This window comes from Etheostoma spectabile, chromosome 9 (genome assembly GCF_008692095.1).
Source record: "Etheostoma spectabile isolate EspeVRDwgs_2016 chromosome 9, UIUC_Espe_1.0, whole genome shotgun sequence".
NCBI lineage: Eukaryota > Metazoa > Chordata > Actinopteri > Perciformes > Percidae > Etheostoma > Etheostoma spectabile.
In genome coordinates this window covers 16,828,602-16,838,401 of record NC_045741.1, presented here as the reverse complement: position 1 = coordinate 16,838,401, position 9,800 = coordinate 16,828,602, and the positions used below count along the sequence as shown (strand labels likewise).

Here is a 9,800-nt window from a genome sequence, read left to right as displayed (position 1 = left end):
AGAGAGAGAGAGAGAGAGAAATCTGCTTAGCCCTGTAAGTAGTTTTGTTTTAGATAAGACGTAATTTTGGCAGTTTACAAAAAGAAAAAAGTTGCAGGATGTGGATTGTAATTGGAAATCAAGGATTGCACAAATGTGTCAAAACTCACATTTTATTGTACTTAATACCGAAGTATTAAGAAGTGTGAGCTCCATATTTTTAATTAATAATTTTTAATCCATTACATTTTTACATGAGTACAATTTTGTGTCATGTTTTTATTATTATTAATTTACAACAGCATTAATAGGGGATAATGCTTAATAAAGCTGACTTAATAAATCAAACTGATACGTTCTAACTCAGTGAGAGGACTAACACTGCTGTTGAATGTGTCAACCCAACTCAGTAGTCACACAGCCCCTGACTTCAGTCTGTTTTTGTCTGAAGGTCAAAGATCAAATGCCGCTGTTGACCCCCTGAACCGTCCTGTTACCCAAAGCTCAAAGTCCCACTAAAGCGACTGATATACCCTGCTGTGTGATGTGTGTGTCAGGAGTCACTTACCTTCCTATGCAGACAAGTGTCTTTGGAGGTTTGGCTCAAAGGATTTTCAAGTCTCTCTGGAACACAAGGAATGGACAGCTGACCTGAAGAAACCGCACCCCCCCCCCCCCCCCCCCCCCCCCCCCCCCCCCACACACACACACACACACACACACACACAAACACAGTTAGGTCTGCCAAAACTAATTGACTACATACATGCACACCCAAGGACACATACTTGGAGCAAGTGAGGGGGTATCTTGAAGTCATGTTTCATTAAATAATAATATATAAAAGACCATTATTTACATTTTTTAAGTTAATGAGAATTATATTCATTTTACAACTCAAATATTTCCCCTGAAAGTCCTAACTCAATATTGTGAGTGTGATTTTTCTATTTCATATATGTACTGAATAATGATACAGGGACAATCCAAGAGCAACATTCAACAAAGGCTAGAAGTAAACTTATTGGTCCATTTGCATGAGCAGTATGCCCTCAAACTGAATGAACTGAAAAGCCAATGTGTTTCTGAAAAAAAGCTGCACCTTAAGCACCTAGGAATGGAGCACATCTCATCACTACAATGATGGATTTCTATTTCCAGAAAGTGGGAAAGGAAAGGGCTAGTTTTGGCAATTCAACTTTGTGCCAATCCTCTTGACCTGTGGTACATCATTTGTCATAAGTGAAAATGAAGAGTTCTCTTACAAAAATAACATATTTAAGATCTTAACAACAATAATATATTAAGATAACAATTCAATACTGCAAAATATTAACAACTATCAAAACAAAGGTATTTTAGTGTCCATGTGAACCATGAAGTTAAATAGAAAACAAAATATCCAACAATTTCTCCCCTTTGTTTGACCTGTAAGATGCACTGATCTGAATCAAGTATAGATGGCAACAAGACAGAATAGTAAAGGATAGCTCAAAGGTGAAGGATTATAAATTGGAGCCAATTAAAGCAGAAAACAAAGAAGGCAGGACAAGCGTGGCTAATGATACCATATTTATCAACTTCTGACACTCATTTTACATTTCGGACAGTTAGCTGATGCACCTGGATGGTCTTAAATTGACTGAGCAGGTTCAGTAAGGGTTGTTCAAGGACAATCCAAAAGGCCAGAGGACTGAGAACAGACACAAGGGTGAGTTTAAAAATCCTGGTTAGCTCCCTGGGAAACATTTGCAACCAACCTAAAACTAAGAAAATGCTGCTAATGTGTTAGATATTGTTAGTCATCCCAGCTAACATCAGTTTGTTCATCATGTCTAAAACTTTATTTCACAAGAACAGGTAAACCCCGACTGTCCGTCTACCTGCCTGTCTCTCTTCTCTCGTTCAGGGCCTGTCATGACTGCTCTATAACAGGCATCCTGTGTCTGGATTAATCTCCCTGGTTGACTGCTGATGTGAAGGTGGGTCGGCCGTCATCCACCAACACCAAAACTAATTTCACTGTGTAACTGCATGACACCCCCGCCCACCATCCCCACTGACACCCATACACATTGCAAAATATCTTCATCTGTCTCTGTCTCATCTACATGGAAGAGGGCAGGAGGGCGGGTGACTAGTCCGAAGGAGAAAGGTCAGCGCAATGAAGGAGTTCATCATTCTGAGGTGTCAGAGTCGCTCTTTAGGAGAGCAGATGAAGAGGAGACGATAGGAGGGAGGGAGTAACAGAGAAAGACGGGATGGTGGGGTCTGTTTTATATTTGTCCAGTTATTGGTTGCAAGCCAAAAGTTTGTCATGGCCTACGGAGTTGGCTGGCATCCACTTTTTTGCAAGTCAATCATTAAACTGTCTGTATTACACCAACACGTTTGGTCTTTGATTGTAACTTAATTATGAGAAAATTGTACACACACACTCCTCTTACTCAAGCTACGAATGGTCATTTGGTGGCTAGAAATACACCAGAGGGTTTATCAAACACACACACATAGACACAATCAGTCATTCAGAAATGATCACACAATGCATCCACTACACTTGCAGGCGTCTGGCATGAGGTAAACAGCTTTTAATAGCATCAAACCCACTGCAGTTTGTTTGGGACCATCTGTCCAGTCTATTGTGTTTCTCTGTTGTGGCTCTTTGGAAGCCCAACCGGTGACAGCTGATGTATGGGTTCTTACAAAGCCCCCAGCCAGGCCCTCGGGATCCTGCCACACTGTTTTCTCTCTGTCTACTATCTAGTTCTTCTGCTTTTTCTTCAGTTTTTGTCTGCTTATTTTCCTTGTCCCTTTTCAGCTTCACAAAGTATTTTTCATCATGATTTTTCAATCTACATCTTTCAGTGGTGCTATGTCAGTTCAGTCGTGGGAGGAGTAGGGGAACAGGAAAGTGTGTGCATACATGTGTATCTGTGTTGAAGATGCAGGCTGAGGATTAGCACCAAACATAGTGTTTATCAACTGAGTTTTTGGCAGATTGGCTATAGTCATTTGTTGTGCAAAAAATATTTTTTGAGAGAAGCTATGGGTTGACCTTTTCACCTCAATACAGTCAGAGATTTTGGCATTTAGGAAAGGCATATTCATGCACTTCCCCACTAGCTTGTGGTTGACTGTGACTGAGTAAATACAATGACCCAAATGCAGCCATTATGTAAGCTTGTTGCCGAAATACTTCTGAAATATGATTTCATCCAGTCTCTATATTGGAACAAATACAACTTAACAGCGTTTACAGCCATGAGAAGAAATTATGACAGGTCTGTAAACAATTAACTAACCAGATCAAACACAATATTCATCTGCAGTACAATTACGGGATAGTATTGACCATTTATTCCACGGTTAATTCTGGACAGATGCACAATACAATGAGTGAAATTGGAAAACAGGTCGAACTTAATTAGAAGGTTACTTCAACACTTCCTTTACCAGCCTGCATCATGCATCCATGTATGCAAACATAGTATGAGCACCACTTACACATTTCTCCGCCCAATGTGGAATTTTCTATTGCTTATAGAAAATACACCAGTGTGAAAGTAAGGAGGTTCCTTGAGAGGTTAAAGGGTACACTGGAGTTGAGCAGTGGGGGTGATAGCTGGGTTCAGGAAGTTTTCACTCCTTTCTTCCCAGGGTACCCCTGGCCTCTCCCACTTTCAGTCAAATACTGAAAGAAGCCAGATGCAGGCAGGATAATCACCACCTAATAAGAGGCTATATAGAAAGAAGGCTGGCGTTGTTACACTACGAGCTTGAAAGGCATGTGCACACAGATACACACTCACACTTACACACATGGGTGTGGAATACATATGCACGCACATAGGTAGGGCAGGTGTAATTATGGTACACAATGACAAACATTAGAAAGAAGCGATCGCTCCCAATCTGTGCACATGTGAACAAGCATGTGTACAAAAAAACAAGACCTGCACATACAAACACACAGACACCCACACATCAGATCATTTTTCCTTCTTCTGACTTTAGTCCTCTACTACCATCCAAGAAAAATGTTAGCACATGGCAAGAGATAGGAAGAATTTTACTATATGCCAATTATCAATTTAGAAAGACAGAACAGGATCCCCTATGGTTTTGTGTATGGTTGGTTTCTGTTTTGTTGCAACCCAATGAAAGAATATGAGGCTAAGTATTGAAACTGTAGACCTACCCACACTCTAAAAGTTGCAGAATTTTACTGAACTTTTGGGATTTTAAATGCTGACCAAAAAACTTAAGGGATAACTCCCCAGAAATAGTTCACAAGCCCAGATTAGTTTTGACTTTTGACTGTGAGAGTTTTAATATAAGATATAGTTTTTTTTGGTCCTCATTAAGTATTAAAAGTTGATTTTTGTTTGTTATTTTGGAACAACTTCAATGTCTAGAGTATTTTGGCAGTGTGTAAACACAAAACAATCTTCTAACCACCAATCTTACATTTCCTCTTAAAAAATGGCTCAACATCAACCAGTGATGGTGAGCTTCAGCCCAAACGGAATCAGCACAATATAAAAAATGTAGCATTACTGTGGTCTACTGTTCCATATGTATTACAGTCATGAATATATGTGTAACTTCATATTTTTTGGACACAAACACTGAGAGGCTGATTTTGGCTAAAACCCTTTGCATTGATGAAAGTGTTTGTTAAACGTAGCAGTGCATTTACTAACACTGATTATGTAAATGAGCAAAGCTGCAGTGTACAACATTTTAGAGTTCTGATGCCAACAGATTTTGTAGTATTTCAAAACGGATTGTTGTGAGGAGTTGTACTGTATGTGCCTTGCTTTAAGGCCTCTTGCTATAAATATGCAATCCATCCTTTCACACACACACAACACAACCATTAGTCCAAACGTACACATCCCCCTGTGGCACAGCACATCTAGTGTCCTGCTCTTAAACCATCAAAAGCAGAATCTATATTCTCCCCTTTGCCTTTTTTCATTTGAGTGACTATGAGGAGCAGCAGCAGCTGCAGCCTTTCTCCCTGCTCGTGATCAGCCAGGGGGAGGCAGTAGGTTTAGCAGGCGAGGCAGATTTATGGCGGTGGAGGTGACCTCTGGGGCCGTAACACGGTGATGGGTGAGTGGCTCTCAACAGTAAGCTACTGGCACTTGACAAAGTGCCCGAAGCAGAATGAATTTACTTCTCTTTTCCTCAATCATCAAGCAGCCACTGCCCTGACCCCCATCCTGACTGCTATAACAAGATCTCCCATCTCACAAGGGCCTGAAAAATTTACTGTCACATCTACTTTTCAATGAGCTCAAGTGAGCACTTCTTTCACCTTCAACGGAGCAGGTGCCGGCGTGGAGGAGGGCTAACCTGCCCAAGTGTGTGTTTGTGTGCATATTCTACGTGTGGTGTGTGTGTAAGAGAGAGAGAAAGAAAGAGAGAGAGAGAGAGAGAGAGAGAGAGAGAGAGAGAAAGAATTTGTATATACAGACATATATGTAGGTCCACTGACTTGCTCCCTCACTAACCCCAACTAACAGTCTAACACCCACAGACCTTCACAAACATTAAATAACTTTAATAAAGTATTTGCAAACACAATCCCAGAAGCAAGAATGAAATAATATTGCATTGTAATTTGTTTTAAAACACAAAGACATACAATATTGTACACACACACAAACACACAGAGAGAATGAGGTGGCCAGGCAGGGACACAAAGGGCACAGCTATACGGATGTCAGTAGACACCTTTACAGTTTATATTAGGAATCAATCTACCTTATCACACACACAGGCACACAGATACACACACACACACACACACATACACACACACACACACACACAAGGCATTATGAAGTCTGTGTGTTTGCCAGCTTTCATCAGCTTGATGGCAGTAGAGTTGAACTTAATGATCCTGATATTTATTTTATATGCAGACGATAAATCTTGGTGCACACACATTCAAATTTCACCCTTCTTGCACTCTAGTTGTTAAGGTGAAATAACAAAGGATGTGACAAAGTAGACCAAAGTACTGTTATACAGTTCGTAAATAGTTAAGATTAGTAGGTAGTTGCTAATTTCTGTAACTTTTGGCAGTGTGTTCTGCAAAAAGGAAAAAGTAACATCTACCTCTTTAATTAAATCAAGTTTGGTTTGTTTGGTTATTTGTTTATATCAAAAAGTCAGATAAAATATGAATACTTTTTCATGGTTGTAAAAAAGTGTATTAAAAAAAGATATGTTTCTGTTATAACAAATACTTAAATAAATAGGAAACAAAAAAGAGGATGGGAAATGAAGCAAAACAATGACTTAAGAATAAATAATGTGTGACAAGTTAGCAAGTGCATTGGAGGAAATGCATTCTACATTTGTATTGTTATGATTTAAAATAAACTGCATAAACTTAGTAGGAACACATTTCACTAGGTGGAACAATTTCAGGTTTTGGAAAGGCTAATGGTAAGGATTCCAAAAAGCAGAAAAAGTTAATTTAGCTTAAACCTATTTTGATTTAGGAAAGTAGAGATAGATCTACAGAAATCCTATATAATAATATAATATAATTTGGTCTGTAAGTCTTTTTCCCTTTAATTCTTGGCCATTAAACATACACAGGACAGCAGTTGACATTCAATATTTTGTCTCAACAAACTGACACAGTGAAAATATCTGGAGATGGTTCCACTTGTTTAAATGGTTACTGCATCAAATTGTCCATATATAACCGTTACCGTACCAATCAATACACGGTATATTAGATGAAGGAAGTTGGTTATGCCATTTCATTTTGTCAACTTCACTCTTTAAAATGCCATAACTAATTCAACCTCTTTTATTTTATTAGGCGCTCTTTTGTCCACCCTCACTTACTGCGATAATGTTATCATGATGAGCCAATAAAAATCAATGATTAAACGTGTAATTTTCCAGAGACAATGTATTAAAATTTATTGTCTCTCTCTCTGGCGAGCCATCATATCAGCCCTGGAGCGGCAGACACTCTGCAGGTTACAACGGAAAGTAAAGGAGGGCATTAAAAGCTATTCAATAAGCCACTGTAAAATTGATCAGGCCATAAAAGCTGCTACCAGCCTGCTCCCAGCCCACTCCAAACAGGGTAATGTTGAGGAGTGGAGTGAGTGACTGAGTGTATGAAAAAAGACAGAGAGGAGAGAGAGAGAGATATAAAGGAAGTGAGAGATGGAAAAGAGAGAGAGGAAGATAAAGGAAAAGGGGAAGAAAAAGAAATAAGAGATGGACTGAAGCTGAGATACTTTTTTAGTGAGCAGAGAAAAAGAGAGAGAAAATAGAAAAGTACTACAGTACACCAGGAAGTGTGAGGGGAGAGTGATACAGAGTTTGAAACAAACAAGATAAAACACAGGGAGAAAGGAGCTGTGATGTATTTGCTGACTCAGCGCTGACTGTATAATCACATAGCAGTTAAACAGTGTGAATCGCCATCCTATACTTTTATTAAACCATTACGTGTACTGTAACTCACCGGTCACTATTTAAGGTATTCTGCAGCAATACTCTATATTTAGTTCCTCTTTTCTCTTTCCAGTTTCATCATTTATACATAGTTAATGTACAGGGTAAACCAAACAGAGAAGACTATTACATTATCAGCACTCAAGAAATGCATTGTGTGTAATAGAGCCCTAGACTTCTGAGTCATATACAACTTCCCAGTTATGGTGGGACTTTAACAGAAATTACTTTACTTTTTAAATGAGTGTCTTTTTTGATTAAAGGTGCCCTACCACACGTATTTCATTACTTTGTGGCAATGTCTGAAGTTCTACCATGGATTCTGTAACATTTATTGTGTAAAAGATGCCTTGGTTACCTTGTTTCAAGCCATTCTAGCGTGGTATAGAAAGCCTACAGGGAGACTCAGCATGATTTGTGCCAGTTCTCATAAATATTAAGTCAGCTAAGCTGCTTGACTCTGATTGGCTAACAGCTAGTTAATGGGAGCCTGGCTATCAGCATCCTTTACCCAGCGCAACTGGGCGAGCTCATTGATAGTAATGAGCTCAGGCAACATGACATCAGACTGACCAGCTTTTGTTATTAGCCTGATTTCTCCACTTATTTCTTTTCAGTGGCTAGAGCTGAGAGAGGAGGTAGCAGTTCATTTTCACATTCACAACATGACAAAAACATATATGGACCCAACATATTTAAAAAAAATCCAAGTAAAACGGTTTTGTACGGCAGGGCACCTTTAAGTCAGACATGTTATCCAATTTAATGTAAAATTATATGTTTGTCTTCTGACTATCAAAGGTGGTAATGCACTAACAATATGTAAACACTGTTCACATCACACATCATGCCTCATCCAACACAACACAAACGTCTGGCACTAGAATAGATTCTGTTGCTGCCTGTGTGAACATAGAGTGCCAATGTGTTATTGGCCAATTGTGACGGATTATCGGAAACTAGTGGCAAGTAAGTCAAAAGGACAAAGTTAATCTCTTCAGAAGCAATTTTCATATCATCAACGTCTCCCATCAAAAACAATTTACTGTAGGTCAATTGAGGCCAAAATCTTAGGTCACTAAAAAAGAAAGATGTGCCCATTCTCCCACTAACTTCAATGAATGCAGAAAACTCTCCAAAAATGGGGAAAATACTAAGTGGCAGCCCTTTAAGATATATTGTTTGATAATCCATATGGACAGTATGTCACTTGGGCCTTTCTACTGGGGTCTTAAAAAAAGAAATAAATGAAGAATTAAGATAAATAAGAAAATTCCAGAAGCAAAGAGTGGTGCTGTCGGCTGAATCAGTGGCAGCGGCTCGGCAAACTGCGTTTTTCTTTTAACTTTCAATTCTCCTAAGCATCCGTGCTTCACAGCCCCTTGGGCTATTGCCTTTCTCAATCTGTCCCTGGAGAGGCAGGAGTTATGGTCCCTGTCGATTGAGGAGAAAGGGATGTTATTCCCCTGTCACCCCCTGGTCGCGCCGCCATCCTCCCTGCCCTGATCTACGGCCTGACTCCCCCCTTACCCCATTCCTCCCTCCCTCTTCCCCACTTTGCTTCGTCGTAAGCTGCTGGCTATTTCATGCCATGGGCTGTTGAGATGAGGACGATGGAAAAATGTTGGGGGGGGGGGGGGGGGGGGGGGGGGGGGGAATTGGGGTGCTGTTATTGGTTTAGAGGTCTTCTTGGCAGCAGGCATGATGGTAGTGGTGGGGACTGCTTTAGTACTATGTAAAGACGCCTGCAGAAAAATTGACGCATGTGTATGAAAATGTAGTAGACACACAACAAATGGACAGAATTTTTGATTTAGGCTGATGTATTTCCGTACAAAATATTGTGTAGTGCAGCTTTATTCAATGCACATTTACTAAAATAGAGTGTGTCCCCTCTTTGTTGGAGAGCAAGGTAATGACGTGGGGCGTGGGAGTGATAAACTGTGAGACAGCTCGGCCCAGGAGAGGTGACCTGCCCCAGGGAGCATGCAGGTCTTTGCGTGAAACCCTTGATAGGGGAGCAGTGACAGGGTTAAATATGAAAGGCAGTTAGCGGGCACTTGTGTGTGATCAAAGGGTCCATGTCCATGTCCCTGTAGGTTTGGTTTCATGGTGTGAGGCTGACTGCTAGAAGTGCATTTCATCAATTCACCAATATTATTCAAATATATCACACAATTATTTTTAATGTTTGATTTCATTATCTCGTTTGGTTACAATTTCATGACTATGTTGTCTTTAATGTAACAAGGTGGATCTTTATTTTTCAAACTTTTGGAAATGTTTGTGTTGTATGATAGCATGATAGCTGAAGGGGGGGG

General features: G+C 39.9%; 1 protein-coding gene across 1 annotated transcript in view; it reads right to left on the bottom strand.

The window, feature by feature from the left end:
* The window catches only part of LOC116695462 (adhesion G-protein coupled receptor D2), a 109,446-nt gene that overhangs the window by 19,841 nt on the left and 79,805 nt on the right, over positions 1–9,800 (bottom strand). Inside the window, exon 24 of the mRNA XM_032525733.1 lies at positions 548–630. The gene's annotated coding sequence lies outside the window, so the exon portion shown is untranslated. The remainder of the gene's footprint in view (positions 1–547; positions 631–9,800) is intronic.